Here is a 15,965-nt window from a genome sequence, read left to right on the forward strand (position 1 = left end):
ATGGAATAGAGGTCATTCATGACTAGGGTGAAGAACAAGGCTAAAACCTATAAGGTATAGTTGAAGATGAAATAATAAAAGAGGATGTATATATAAAACAATTTGAGAGTTTATCAACACAGAAGTGGAACAATTGAGGGTGAGAGTGAGTATGACTCTCTTTGTGTGTAGCTGATGTGGAGTAATAGAATAAGTTAAGCAAATTGAATGGATTAAGACCCTTAAAAAAGAGTGTTTGAAAGAATATTATAATATAAGTTGAATTCCCACATTTTAAGGGGCAATGTTGCAGAAGGGATGGTGCCTGTCAGAACTAGACCTCTTTGAGGTAGCTTAGTTTGGCTAATTAGTAGATAAGGGCAACCACCATTGGAATGGGTGAAAGATTTGGATATGTTTAATCTCAGAGGAGGAAATTTTCTGAACAATCATGGTAGAAGGAATCTAGAAGCAGCAAAAGGGAGCAAGGAACATTCCAACTTTCTAAACATTACAAGAAAGTTTAGGGGACGTGAAAAGATCTAGCGAATGTAGACCTTGGACTCTAGGGCAATTGCTAATGAGTCCTCATTTGTGCATTCCCATACTATCACTTGATATAAAATAATCAGGTAGAGTTCATTGACTTTCTGATAATGTATTTATTTAGGTGGCAGAGTAAGAATAATTATCACAAAGCATTCCTCTCCCAAATTACTCTGACAAACCTTCTTGTCACTAAAAAGCCCAATGGAAAGAAGGGCCAAGATTAGAGAACCCATGTATCAAAAAGACAAATTCAGTTCTTGGTTGCAGGACATCATTTTTCCACTTTGAAGATTACTCGTAAAGGCCCCCTTAGATATGGTATATCTTTTCTGATGGCATCCTCGAAGAATCTGGATGCTTCATTTCTTGAGTGTCTCCTTGGCTATTGATGATTATTGTCAACATTCACTAACATTCCAAGGATACTACTAAAAGAGAAAAGCAATCCAAATTGGGGTATTATGGTGTTATAAGACCAAGCCAAAATGACAGAAAAAGATTATTGAATCATGACTGGGGAAAGTTATAATTTTAAAGAAAAAATATAAAGAAAATAACATTTAAAAACTGAAAAAAAGAAATTGGGGGAAAAAAGATAGTAGTTAATTGCTTTACTGGGAAAAATGATGGGAAGAATTAAGTAACTAGTTTAGAGCAGTAAAGAAAAAGGAAGTGATAAAGAAAATTCCAAAACCAGGGAAAGGAGGAAGAAATAGCAGTGTGGTGGATGTTGAAGGTGAAAGGCATAGAGTCAATGGGGGAAAAAAAAGACCTTCATTCAAATAGAATAAGCAGAATTAACAGCAGAGAACAAGTTTTGTGTTTACAACATAAAAGGGAAAAATTAATTCTGGGGAAAAAAAAACTAAACATTAGAGATGAAGCAAAAAATAAACCTAGATGTCAGTTTTTTAAATGTGAGTATACTTAGCAGTACAATAAAAAGTGATAAATTGAATAAAATAACAATATTTCCTCAATTTGTTGTTCACATAATTTACATATGAAATACACAAAAACACAGAGAGAAAAAGGGATGAACATATTAATACGAATTAAAACAAGATGCCAGATGATTAAAACAAATCTGAAAATAAGACCTGTAGTTTTGGTATCACACAAAGTAAGTAACTAAAAGAGAATAAATAAGGAATGTACATTATGCTGAAAGTCTTTGAAACAAAATCTATACATATATCAATATTGTTTCATTCAAATGCCTCAGCATCTAAATTCATAAAGGAAGTACTGAACTACAGAAATATCTAGTAATGCAAAAGTTATAGGGCATTTCAATATTCTTCTCTCAGTCATTCATAAGTCACAAAGAGAGTCAAGCAAAGGGGAAATTATAGAAATGAAGAAAAAGCTAGTAGAAGAACTAGAGATAAAATAGTTATGATGTCTTCCAAATGCTACATTTAAGGAATATGCATATCATGGAACTTCTACTAAAAATGAACTCATATTAATTTCCAGGGATGTTGAAATCAATTGTAAAATGCAAAAGTATCAAATAAACCATTTACAAACCACAGAAATTAAAAGTAATAATTTATTCAGGAGAGAAAGTAGGTGGCATAGTGGGTAAACTCCTTGGCTTAGAGAAAGGAAGACTAATTTTCCTGAGTTCAAATCTGACCTCTGACACTAATTAGTTATATGGGCAAATAACTTAACTTCATTTGTTTCAGTTTATTCATCTTTAAAATGATCTGGAGAAGGAAATGCCAAAAAATTCCAGTATCTTTGCTGACAAAATCCCAAATGGTGTCACAAAGAGTCAGATACAACTGAAAAAAAAAATAACCCAAATACAATTAGTTCAGAAACCACAAACAAAGAACACAGACCCAAGGAAAGAACTAACAGTGAAATCCTAAATAATGAAGGGATTAAAGAGCAAATAGGAAAAATAATCTTTATATGAAAGATGATAACATTGTTTCTTGGATGCAGCTAACTTAGTCGGTATGAGAAGCAGCACATGTTTACATACATATATTAACCAAATAAGAAAGAGAAAGATTAATTAACTGAATGTTCATTGAAAATAGGCCAACAAATAAGTACAAAATAACCACAAAATAGGCATTTTAAAAAATAGAAAAGATATAGATAAACTAGGGGCGGCCAGGTAGCACAGCGAGTAAAAGCACCGGCTCCAGTGTCGGGATGACCTGGGGATCAAAGCTCAGATACTTAGCATCACACCCAGAAATAATTGGCCATGTAACCTTGAGCAAGTTACTTAACCCAGATTGCTTTAAAAAAAATAGATAAACTGGAAACAAACAATGCTATAGAAATGATAACTGAAATAAAAATCTTTGAAAAGTAAAGGCTTTGGAAAGACTAATAAAATTGGTAAATTGTTAGCCAAGCTAGCTAAAGTGTCTGAAATAGGAAGATAAAATTACAATTAAATAGAAGAAATAGAAAGAACCATCTGAACCCATTGAACATATTTATATGCTAAGAAAAGTGAGAGCAAACAAGAAAAAGAGGGATAGCTTCGAAAACCTAGACTACCAAAATTGACACACCTGGAGTTGGGGGTTCCAGGGTGAGGTTTGGAAAATGCGAGCTGATAAGTATATGTTAGGGGGGAAATGAGAGAAAGGAAAGAAAATATATATAGGAAAGAGAACAGAATGAAGACCAGAAATAAGCATGGTCAAGAATGGTTTAAAAACTTACCAAAAAATGAAATGATTAAATGAAAGTATTAGAATATTTTTATAATTATATGCCAGCCAGATTATAATAAATACAATGGGTCAATGTTTCCAAATATATTAACAAATATATTTAGTTTAATTATTTATTTAATTTATTTAATTATTCAATATATTTTAACAAATATACTTTTAAAAAATTGGTGGATAAAGCCAGAAATGAGATCCATAACTTAAATACCCTGGGTTCAAAAGGATTTACATGGGTATTCTATCAAACCTTCCAAAAACATTAAGTTCTTTTTTGAGTAAATCTTTTATATAAACAGAAATATGATATGTTATACAATTCCTACTGAGACAAATTTGATCTTGAAACTGAGAAAGAAAACTGTTAAATCAATGACCTTAATGAATATCAGTGAATAATACTGGATAAAATATCAACAAAATTTTTAGTCAAATACACTAAAACTTATACTTGTGATGAGGTTCAGAGTGATCCCTAGAATTCAATTTTCATTCAATATTAGAAAAACTACAGAATTCCAAGATAACAACACAACTGCTTAATTATAAACAAATGCAGGCAAACGCTTCTGAAAAACTTTATTTTTCTATTTTAAAAACATTAGAAGTACAAGAATAAAAGTGCCTTTGTCCGATCAGGTTAATAGCAGGTATAAAAATTCTAGAAATTGAATTCTTAGTAATGAGGTAAAAAAGAGAAGACCATGCAACATGAGCGGTCTCTCACTGCTCCCACAATCAAGTTCTTTGGGCGTTTCCTTTGTAATCTTCATAAATGTCTGCTTCTCTCATCTGACACTGGACCACCCTGATGTGGATCCTTACCATCTTATTCCTGGACTAATGAAGTGGGATGCCAGTTTACCTCCCTTCCCCATGTTTCCCACTGCTCCAGTCCATCATCAGCTCATCTATTAAAATGATCATTCTGAAGTGCAGGCCTGATTACATCAGTTTCTTTTTAAATAAACCCCAGTGACTGCCTATTGCTTCAAGGATCAAATATAAAATCCTCCTTTTGACTTTAAAAGTCCTTTTTAATTTAGTGCCTTCTGATCTCTATAGTCTTATATTTTATTCAACCTCACATAGGTGGTATTGGCTCCTTTGTTGTTCCTTGAACCAGACATTGCATCGTCTGACTTTTCATTCCTACTGGCTGTTCCCATACCTGGAATATTCTCCTTATCTCTACACCTCCTGAGTTTCCTGACTTCCTTCACTCACCTTCTGCAAGAAACCTTATCCAGGTCTTCTCATTGTCACCCAGAATCATAGATTGCCTTAAGCATGTGCCATTTATGAGACCTACCCCCCCTTTATTCCTTCCTGATAGATTTTTATATATATCCACTCTACCCTGAAGACACTGTTTGCATGAATGGGAGAGTGTGACCCAGGTTTGTGAATTTCCTTTTCTATTTTGATGTGTGGGCCATAAATACTGCCTTTGTAATTCTTATTTCTGTTTTGAACTAATTTTTTTTTCAAAAGAAAATATGGAGCTTTAATTCAAAATAGACATTTTGAAAACAACTTATTAAAAACATAAATGGGAAAAGTTCAGAAGTTGTTTTTCTTTGAAGCTTACAATAAGAGAGTATATTAAGAATCACAATCCAATGACACAATTGCTTCAAACGATGCAGTATAACAGTTGCATGCAATATTGTCCCCAAAAATATTTAGAAAGTTCCACTGAAGAATAGGACCTAAGCTCCCCATAGAGCATCCCAATTTTTCCATCACATGGGTTACAAGATTTATCCCTTAAGTAAAGAGTGACAAGAAACAAAATATCTGTTTTCTTCCCCACCAACCCCCTACTTCCCCCCAGATTTGGAACAATACAACAGACTTAAAGACTAGACTGGACACTCTTGATGGGGTGCTTGGGATCTATGTCTATAAAATCAATTCATAAACTCAATGTGTAATATCAATTTTTAACATCAGTTTGTAAAATCAATTTGTAAAACCAGTCTGTAAAATCACATTTCCCCCTTCCCAACCTCAGAGCATTAACTCTGCCCCTTCCCCTGCCCTCACTCTGCCCAGCAACAACTCATGAACTGTTTATTTCTGCTTGGAACAATAGCAAGCTACACCTATGAATCCTTCACTACACCATCTATAAACATTTTAGGTCAGGCAAATGTTATCTCCCCTTAGTAAGTGGTCAGCTGCCCCTGTGAATCCTTCAATTCACTAACTATAGGTTAACTCCTTAGCCAATTATCCACATTCTCAGTCTCCCTTAGCCTTGGTTCCCAACATCCATCTTGTCAAACATGACACTGATGGGGGCAGACCAGGCACTTCTCAGTCAGCCCTTGACGGAAAGCTGACTAAGTGATGTTTCAGGCCCAAAACCACACCTCCAGGTAGCCCCCTCTTGGGCTATTTCCCAGTGAATTATGGGCAATACGCCTGTGCAGTTGACATTAAAAGTGCATGTTCCTTTAAGCACTGACCACTCCTTAACTCCTTCCTAATCCCACCCTTACTTACCTAGTTAGCATAATTGACATCTGATTAATTGCCTCAACTCCTTAAAAACTATACCTATGTCTTCTTTAAGTTTGCAGGTTCTCTAAGAATGCTTGCCGGCTGTACAGTGTAGCTAAACTTGAAGGTCCCCTAAGGACCCTTGCCCACTGTAAAGTGTAACAATAAACTTTTACAATTCTGACTCCAAGTCGGCTTGGGCCTACTGAATTCTTTTCCAGACTGAATCGCAGGCATTCTGGTCTTTGACAAGGATCAAAGTTCCTGTATAACCTATTGCCACCCCCCATCACTGTGTTACTGGATCCAGCTCATTTAAGGTATTTTAGATTTGTCAAAGATTCTATCTGATATCCAAAGATCTCCATTTATAGCCAGAGTATACCAGAATAAAGACCATACAGTTAAACATCAGCACAATGACATACTAAACCAAGCAGTTGTATCCTTCCATGTTTTCAATATGAAGGAAATCCTGTCATGGGCTACTAAGTGTATGGTCAGAGATGTGGATGTGAAATGATCAGGCCATGTGGGTAGTTCATGGAAGAACCATGAACTCCCTTTATTGATTCTTAGGACAAGGTTTTTACAGAGCAATGAGACAAAAAAGACTCAAGTATTCTCATCATTATCTTAGTCTGTTATATCCTTGAAATAGCACAGAGTAGGTAATTTAATAAGGCTTTGTTCTCTAGGTGCCAGAGAGTCTTAGGAAGAGTCAGTTAACTCCTTTCATATGCAGTCACATAACAAAGGATGCTCTCAAGAGAGCTGGCTTCAAGGCCTAAGCCTAAGCCTGCATCCTGGAGAGCATTTCATAGGAGCCAAATAACTACAGTCTTGGGGAAGAGCCCATTGGTCTCACAACTCAAACAACATCCTTATAAGTGTAACCCATAACAAAGAACTTAGGAGCTAACTTAACTACAAAGTAGCAAAGAGGTCTTCTTTTAAAGTCCACTATTAGGATTTAATATCTGAGTCCTGAACCAGGCCTCTGGCTCCCCACAAAATCCCATTACTCTGATAAATTTAATATACCAGCTGCTGATAGTTGGCCATTAGTCCTAGTTTAATTCTGTTAGATCCACCAAAAATCTTATGTACTCAGCATGTCACCACTACACTGACCCGGATATTAACTAGCAACCACCAAAGGGTTAACCATCTATATTCCTATTTCCTTGTCTTGAAAAAAATGTCCCTGTGCCCTTCTGGGAAGTTTCTGAGCAAATTAAGGGGACAAGGAAAACTTTTCAGGTATTTCAAATTTCTCTCTGATTGAAAAACACTAGGAAGATGCTGCCTTATCTCTGCCTGGAAAGTATCCTATGCTGAAATGTATTTCCAGAATCTAGAGGAGAGCACTTCATTTTTGGCAATCATTGTGCTTTTAATATGTCAACTACATACCACATACCAAATGTGGGATTTGGGCATATATTTCATAAGTGGATTTTTTTTTATTTCTATAAAATATAAAAGAAAACAACACAATTGAAAAATTATAAATCAGTCATGGTAAAAGCATTTTATAAAGGAGACATTAGCAAAAGTTAGCATCACTTTGCCACATGGATCCCTGGATTTTTCCTTACCACTTGTACTCCTATCTCGAAGAAAAAGTTTGCTGTACTATTTTCCACTAAAAGAAAACTAACTATTGGGATGGATGCAAAAATGGGGGCAAAACAGAACAAAAATAATGGGGTTTTGAAATATCTTAATGTTATTGGGTAAACAAGCATGCATAAAATACAAGAGATTTCATTTGGCCATCAGAAAAACAGAATGACTTCCACAAAACAAAATGAGACGTATTCAAACTGTGTGTCCAGAAATATGCAGAGATGCAGAGTAAGGCCATTATACTTCATGACGTCATTGCATCGTAACTGAAAATTTAAGTAGTCCTCCCCCCCCAAATAAACTTCAGTAAATTAAAAACTAGTCTTTTGATTGTTTTGTATTAGTGAGTTCTTAAATTTTTTTGGCAAGTTTTGTGTTTCATAATTGAAGTGTAATCTGTGCTTAATATTTTTCAGTTCTGACATATCAAAGCCAAAAAGCACAGAAGGTTTGGAATTTTTTTTCCTCACGCATCTATATCTTCTTTTCCCAAAAAATGACGCAACATCAATTTTCCACAACCAGAGAAGGGATGACAATAGTTCTCTCTCTCTTTTCTTGGATATGGTATCTTATGGAAATAATCCTTAAGGAACTACTTTTTTTTTTCTTTTCATATGCACAGTCTTCATACTTTGGGGGATTTAGTGCTAGAATATGAAGAGTAACGTCATTTATTAGTAGGCCTTCAGTACGGCTTTCATTCTTTTGTTTTCAGAAGGCACATTCACTGCTTTTCAGAAACAGAAGTGATATCATTATCAATGAGAACAGATTCTTCTTTATCCCTTTGGTCCTGTGCCCCAGAATAGAGATCAGGAAGCTTTCTTTCGATAAGAAAAACAGAATCATGTATCTTATCCTTCACCAGTGAAAGTTCTTTTTCACTGAGATCAGGCCAGATCTAAAGATCTGAATTACTACCTTTGGGAGCACTCCTGTATCTTAACAAATTTACTGTAATTGCAGTAATTGCCTCACTTTCTCTTCTATTTTTCATTATTCATATTTTATTAAATCATTTCCTGGTCTCTTATAATTTTACTGGCTTCACTCCCCCAAATCTAATTTTCAAGGTGTCATTTTCTTCCTTAAGATTCTGGATCTCCTTTTCTACTTGGCTGACTTTCCTTTCAGACTTGGATTATTCTTATTTTCTTTTTTAGTTTTTCTTCCATCTCTGTCATTTGATTTTTAAAGTCTTTTTAAGGTCTTCTATAAATTCTTTTTGGGCAGGTGACCATTTAATGTTACTCTTTGGGCGTTTCTTTACTTCAATTTCCTCCTCTGAAGAGGAACCTAGTCCTCTCTGTTTCCTAATAGTTTTCTATATTTTGATTCTTTTTCTTTGACTGTGCATTGGTTTTTTTGTGGTGATAGCTTATTTGTAGTTATCTTTAACACTGGGGTTTGGGGAATGGTGCCTCTAGCCCCAGGGCTTCAGTTCTTCCCTTTAGCCTAAAAGTCAAACTTCCAGCCTCATGTAAGTGCCCACAGCCAGAGACTTTCTGCCCCACTGCTTCTGCACTCACCAGTTGGGCCTATGCTGTTTCTTTCTCACCCCTGCCCCTCTTTGCAGTACAGCTGGGTCTGGTGATCCTGGTCAGCAGAAGTTCCCTAGAACTTCCTGGGATCAAATGCCCAACTCCCCTCATTATCCCGGAGGTAAAAGTTCTGGAGGCTGGGGCAGTGGCAGCATCTCAAACAACTAACTCCAGGGCTTGCTACTTGATAAGAGGCTATCCACTTGGGGTTAAAATAAAATAGACTGGAGGTGTTAACTCTTCACCTGGACAAACCTAGTCCTGGGATCTTTCTTTCTGATATACTCAAAGTGTCCCGGGAGGACCTGGGTTATGCCACTGTTCTTGTTTATCTCCACCCACTCTTTGTTCATCCTAAGGTGCTAATTTAATCCTTTTGTGGGAGAAGATCTTGAGAGCTTGGAATTTTCTGACCTACTCTGCCAACCAGAATCCTCTGCTCATTGCCATTCCTTCTTATTAAATTATTGATTCTTTCTATGATTTGTTCTTTTACCTACTCATTCTTTAGGGTTAGAATATTTAGTTTCTAATTAATTACTATTTCCATGGCCCATGATTGAAGGTAATATTTATTGCCTTATGGTCTAAGAAGGATGAATTTAATATTTCTGATTTTCTGCACTTGATTGAAAGATTTTTATGCACTAATACATAGACATTTTTTTGTGTGGGTGTCACATACTGCTGATGAAAAAAAACGTATTTTCTTTTCTGGCCCCCTTCATTTTTTTCTAGAGGCCTATCATATCTAACTCTTTAAAAATTCTACTCATCTTCTCAAATTCTTACTTCATTTTCTGTAAGGTTTATCTAGCTCTGAGAGGGGAAAGTTGAAGTCTCCTCTATGATAGTTTTAGTATTTATTTCCCCCTGTAACTCATTTAAATTTTTATTTTTTGATATTTGATGCATATATATATTTAATCTTCATATACATGTGATTCAGTTGTGAAATGAACATGGATTATGGGGGAGTTGGTTAAGATGAGAAGGGGGGGATATTAAATGGCAAACCTAACTTCCTAATTATGAAGAATTATTAAAAAAGGGGAAAAGAGAATAGGGAAAAAGTCTAAGGATGTGTCCTAGATTGTCCTTAGAGAAATGAGGAATGGCTGAATCAATTTTGGAAATGAAAATAAAGGAATGATAGTGCAAAATAGGAAAATGCAAATTAAATGATCTCAGTAAATCTTAGGAAATATGAACTGATATGTAGTAAAGGAAAAAGAACTGGGAAAAAATGAACGTATTGTAAAATTGCAAAGAAAATTATTTTGAAATCCTTTAGAACTCTGAACAATGGAAGGAGAAATCATTACTGCAGAGGACCTCTGATGTAGCATGGTACCCAACTCTTCACTGAGAGTAATGGATACAAAGTCCAAACACACACTTATATATATGCAAGTGTGTATATCTGTATAAGCACATGCATACACTCATTTGTTCATATGAATGTATGTCTGTGGATATATGTACATGTGCATGTACATAGAAGTGCGTATGTGTATATGTACATATATGTATGAATAATGTATATGACTATCTTCTGATTTCATATTACTTTGCTTATTTAGTACAAGATTCCTTTTTTTTTTAATGGGGGCAGTGGGATAATGGCAAGGTGAATAATAATAACAATACCAAAAATGTGTGGGAATTCATACATTTTTAAAAAGTACAGAGAAGACAGTAGAACAAAATTGAGAAGGAAGAACATTCAAGAGGACAGTTTTCAAAGTAAAACGCTGAAGACAGTATATGTGTGCATGTGTAAATATGTAAGGGAGCAGAATGAAGAACTGGAAAGTCACAGACATAAATAATATTATTTTCTATTAGGCACATGGAAATGCTGTCATTCTTCTGCGTGGTGTGTCTGGGTTCAAAATAATGTAAAATATATAAAGAATCTTGCCTTGAATCCTTACTCCAACACAAACAAACAAAATTTCAATTATGCACAATAACAACCACCCAGTGACCAGTAGAAAATATATTTGCAGTAATATGAGCAATAGATATTGATCAGTACTAGGAAGAAGGCTTGTTAAAGTCATTTGGGGGAGTGACATTTTGTCCTCATTGGTCTTATTCTGCCACATAAATAAATGCCTTTTTCAGAAAGCCAAATAACTCTACCAGATTAATTGATGCCAAGTGATAGTACTGTTGAGGTCTAGGGTTACAGGTGCTCAATACCCCCCAAAATGAACATTCCTCGTCCTGCTGAGTGGATTCAACTCAAGTCTTCTCTCAGCCAAAGAAAAGCAAAGTTTATTAAAGTTTTACCATAATAAGTAGACTCCCAAGGAGCCTTGGTATCTGTGACTCTTGCATTGGATAAATGGGCCAGAATCATCTGACACAGAGTGAGTCTGTGCTAGATAATTCTTGGAGTTCTCTTTTTTCACAGAGGCAAGATAGGGTCTTACTTACAGAAAGGTTGTGGGAGGAATGTAGGGGTGGTCTGGAGGAGGAGTTTGGGAAGGATCTTCAGGAGGAGTACAATTAGGTCAGACTGCAGTAATGAGAGATTAAGGATGGGAAGTAGCTGGAGGCTTCTGTATCAACAATGCAGTATTCACAATGCCTACGATAATTATAAATATGTTGATATAGTAATTAATCACAAAATGTAACAGGCTCTCTACATGGTGGACATAGCTAGAACAATTATTCAAATACCAGAAAACAGTCCTAAAACCAGAAATCCAAAGTCATTACAGTAGCCATGCAGTTGGCGCACATAGTTAATGCAGTAAACACCCACATTCTCAAACCTTCTAAACAAAACAGGCTGCTTCAGGTAAAGATCCTCATCTCCTCACTGACAGTAACTTCTCAGGCTCCACACAGCTCACTTCCTGCAGCTCCAGCGCCTGCAGTTCCCATCCCCAACAGTCCTCAGCAAGAGTCCTTAGCACAAGCTCTGGCTGCTCAAATAAAGAATTTTGTGCCACTGTCACTGTCAGCACCACTTCCAGTCACTTCCCTGGCTACAGCCCAGGCTCCTATTTGGCTCTGGCTCCTTCCTACCCCACCCTTTCCTGATACTTCAGTAAGTTCAAGGGTCATGGAAGATCTTCAAATACCATTGCCATTACAGCTACCTGGAGATGACACAATGGGAGGCTAGGCTAGTTTAAGGGTGTACAGATATTCTGGGAGGATTAAGGGTGGGTGCTAGCTGGACAAAGGAGGGCTAGGCTAGTAACAAAGATTTGTGCCTCCCTATAATGAAAGGCTTGTGGCCTCAGGCAAATGCCTCATCAAAGGGGAAGATTCAGTCTGAGTTGGGGAGGGGGGATTGGTTCCCAGAGAATAACTCATCAGTATGGGGACCCACTAAGGGGTTTGCATAAGCCATAGACCTAGAACACTTTCCCAACCATCTAAATCTCTGCACTGGCTAAATATTTTTGTTTGTCCACTAATTTTACAATGATTAGGGAGTTGGAATATCCCTTGCTCCCTTTTGCTACTTCTCGATTTCCCCTAACATTCCCCTAACTCAGCAATTCTCTTCCTCTGAGGTTCAAAATATTCAAATCTTCTACCAGTTCCAACTGAGATTGCCCTTATCTACTAATCACCATATTGCCAAAGCAAACCTTTTCCAGAAGTTAGTCCTCACAGGTATGATCCCTTAGCCAGTGTTTCCCCACTTCATGTGGAAATTCACCAGATATTTTAAAAGTCTTTCAAATGCTCACTTGTGAGTGTCTTAAACCACTCAATTTGCTTGATTTATTCCTTTACTCCAGGTCAGATACACAAAGAGATGGTCATACTGGCTGTCACCTGCTATTGTTCAACTTCCATGTTGATGAATTCTCAAAGACCTTTCTCTAATCATCTTTTATCATCTTATCTTCCCCTATATCTTATGGATTAAAAAAATAAACTTGTTCTTTAAAAAACAAAGAAACCTTGTTCTTTATTCTACTTTATCCTTCTTTATCCTCTATTCCCCTAATTTTTAGTTATTTTCCAGGCTACCTTCAACCTTATATTGGTAAGCCTATTTCCCCTCAAACACTTGTGAACCATTTCACTTTTTTTTTGCTATCTACTATTCTTAGATACCTTACCTTCTTTTCTTATCACTTATTACACTTGGCCTAACTCAAGCATGGATTACTCATATCGCCTGAACATACTTCCATTATTGGGCAGCTTAATGGAGTAGAAGGAAGCTATAAAATATAAAGATTGACTTTTATCAGTAACAGTGAAAAGTGAAAACTCCTGCATGGGAGGAGACAAAGACAGTTTTGAGGTCCAGGTCTCACAGGATCTCCCATTAGAGGGGAAGGGCATAGCAAGGGAGCAATACAGGAATGCATTATTAATACTAATATACTAGTAATCTTAGTAAGAAGGAAATCTATGACAAAACATTAGAAAGAGAAGCGAAGATGATTTTCCTGATCATTGAAGTGAATCCAAATATTTTATTATATATTTCAAGGTAAAGAAAATTAAATTGACACTGAGTCAGGGGACACTATGGATTCCCAAGACAGCACAGATTCAGACTAGGAGAGTTACACAAAGTGTTCTTTAAAGAAATAATGAGGGGACAGAGCCAATGACACAGTGAAAGCTGGAATTCAGCTGAACTTTCCCATGAATTCCTCCAATAATCTCTAAAGAGTGAATCTGAGCAGAATTTAGAGTGGCAGAGTACATTGAGAGACAAAATGTGCCAGGTTTTCAGCCCAAGGAAAATGCAAATGGGTAGAATTTTTTTTTGTGCAAGGAAGGGGGAGCACAGAGCTGGTAGAGGGGGGCCTGCACCCACACAGACTCAACCATGTAGAGCTGGAACAAGCCTGGGTGAACTGACTCACCCACTGCAGGGGTAATTCCCAAACCTGTCACCACAGGACAGCAGTTTATCAGAGCTGGGTAAGAGACAAGTACAGGGACTGTGGTGATGGCAGCAGATACTCCTGGGGCTATCAGAAAATCACATACCTGAACTTCCATGAATCTAGATTGCAGAGTAAACCATAGCTGCTCCCCACCCCACTCTGACCATGAAAACCCAGAGAATATTTCCTCAGGGTAAAATCCTGAAATAGTGGAAGCAACAGCAGGCTTAGGAGTCCTGAATGGAGTGTGGCTGTTTCTGTGCTGAGGCTAAAGGGCAGGGAGGGAAGTGTACCACCCAGTCTCATCTCAGCAGACCAGTAGTAAATCCTGAACCCCATGGGGGTAGAGTCAGCAAGCACTAACACCAGAACCCTAGTCTGCTTCTGTACAACCAGGGAAATCTGCAGATTCCAACATGGCCCCAACCACTGGTGGCTGAGAGAGCCTGAGCTCTAGCCAGGGTCATGAAGGCAGAATCCTGAAGCAGCCAGAGCCCCCTTCACCCACACTTAACACTGTTAGCTTCAGTGTAACCCCAGGAAATGCTGAAAGTCCTGGCCTTGGCCTTAGTCTAGGCACTCAGAGGCCACAGCATGCAAAGCCAATAACCAAGCCCCTAGCACCCAGTATAAGGAGGGTGGGTAAGAGCCCTGTGTGTCCCAGAAGCAGTGATCCAGTCCAAAGTCAGGAAATAGGTGATCACAAGGGGAAAAGGCAAATTATAAAAACAAAAACAAAGATTATTCAGTCCTATTCTAGTGAGCAAGAAGAACCAAATTCAGAAGAGAACAGCATTGACCCTATACACAATCTGAAACCCCAAAAGACAAGAAGGGAAGGGATCTAAGAATACTGGATAGAAAAAAAAATAATAATACTAATAAAATGAAGTGGTTCACACGTGTTTGAGGGAAAATAGTCTTATCAATATAAGGTTGAGGGTATCCTGGAAAACAACTAAACATTGCTGGAATCGAGGGCAGGAGCAGGATAAAGTAGAATAAAGAGACCTGAACCTCAAAACTCTCTTTGTCTCTCCCATGAAGGAGTTTTCACTTTTCACTGTTATTGGTCTCAAGCCAGAAGCATTTTTGGAAGAGTTCAAGAAGTATTTTAAAAGCCAAATTAGAGAGGTAGAAGATAAATTGACCAATTATTTTAAATATACAATTGTCAAAATGGAAAAAAAATTCACAAAAGAAAACAACACCTTAAAAAGTAAAATCTCTGAAATGAGAAAGAAGGTTCAGAATCTAACTGGAGAAAATAGCTCCTTGAAAGCAAAATCTGAACAAATGGATAAGCGGCTTCAAAAATTAACCAAGAAAGACAATTCACTAAAAATTAGAATGAGTCAAATTGAAGCTAATGACTCTATGAGACATCAAGAATCAGTCAAGCAAAATCAAAAGAATGAAAAAAAATAGAAAAAAATGTAAAATATCTCCTTGTATAAACAATTGGCCTGAAAAACAGAGCCAGAACAGATAATCTAAGAATTATTGGTCTACCAGAAAGCCATGATTAAAAAAAAAAAAAACCTGTATAACATTTTCAAGAAATCATTAAGGAAAACTGCCCTGAAGTTCTAAAACCAGAGAGTAAAATAGTTATCAAGAGAATCCATCAAGCACCTCCTGATAGAGATGACAAATTGAAAACCCCAAGGAATATTGGAGTCAAATCCCAAAATTATCAGGTTGAGGAGAAAATTTTGCAAGTAGCAAGAAAGAAACAATGCAAATATTGCAGAACTACATACAGTCAGGATCACACAGGACCGGGAAGCTTCTATACTAAAAGGTCAGAGGAATTGGAATAAGATATATTGTCAGGCAAAGAGCTTGGACTACAACCAAGGATCAACTATCAACCAAAACTGAGCATAATCTTTCAGGCAGGGAAATGGTCATTTAATGAAATAAAGGATGTCCAGACCTTCATGATGAAAAGCTGGGCTCAATGGAAAATTAGATCTCCAAATACAAGACTCAAAATAGACATAAACAGGGAAAGCACATACACACAAACACACACAAATCATGTTATTCAATAAAAGCAAACTGTTTGCATTCCTATATGGCAGTGTGATCCCTGACAATAAGGAGAATTGTATAATTATCATGACATTTAAAGGGGATATACATAGACGGTGTGT

General features: G+C 36.8%; 1 long non-coding RNA gene across 2 annotated transcripts; it reads right to left on the reverse strand.

Moving 5' to 3' along the window:
• Positions 1–663: 663 nt before the first annotated feature.
• Positions 664–11,935, reverse strand: LOC138155628 (uncharacterized). 2 transcript variants are annotated; one of them, XR_011166911.1, is made up of 3 exons: positions 11,700–11,935; positions 11,366–11,519; positions 664–956 (listed from the first exon to the last, which is right to left on the reverse strand). It is a non-coding gene; the product is annotated as an uncharacterized lncRNA (long non-coding RNA). The 2 variants fall into 2 exon arrangements; XR_011166912.1 differs by lacking the exon at positions 664–956 and adding an exon at positions 7,609–8,026.
• Between the last annotated feature and the right edge of the window lie 4,030 nt (positions 11,936–15,965).

The sequence above is a fragment of the Petaurus breviceps genome, unplaced genomic scaffold (genome assembly GCF_028583685.1).
Source record: "Petaurus breviceps papuanus isolate PSGF00001 unplaced genomic scaffold, PetGlider_PUasm1.0 91809, whole genome shotgun sequence".
NCBI classification, from domain to species: domain Eukaryota; kingdom Metazoa; phylum Chordata; class Mammalia; order Diprotodontia; family Petauridae; genus Petaurus; species Petaurus breviceps.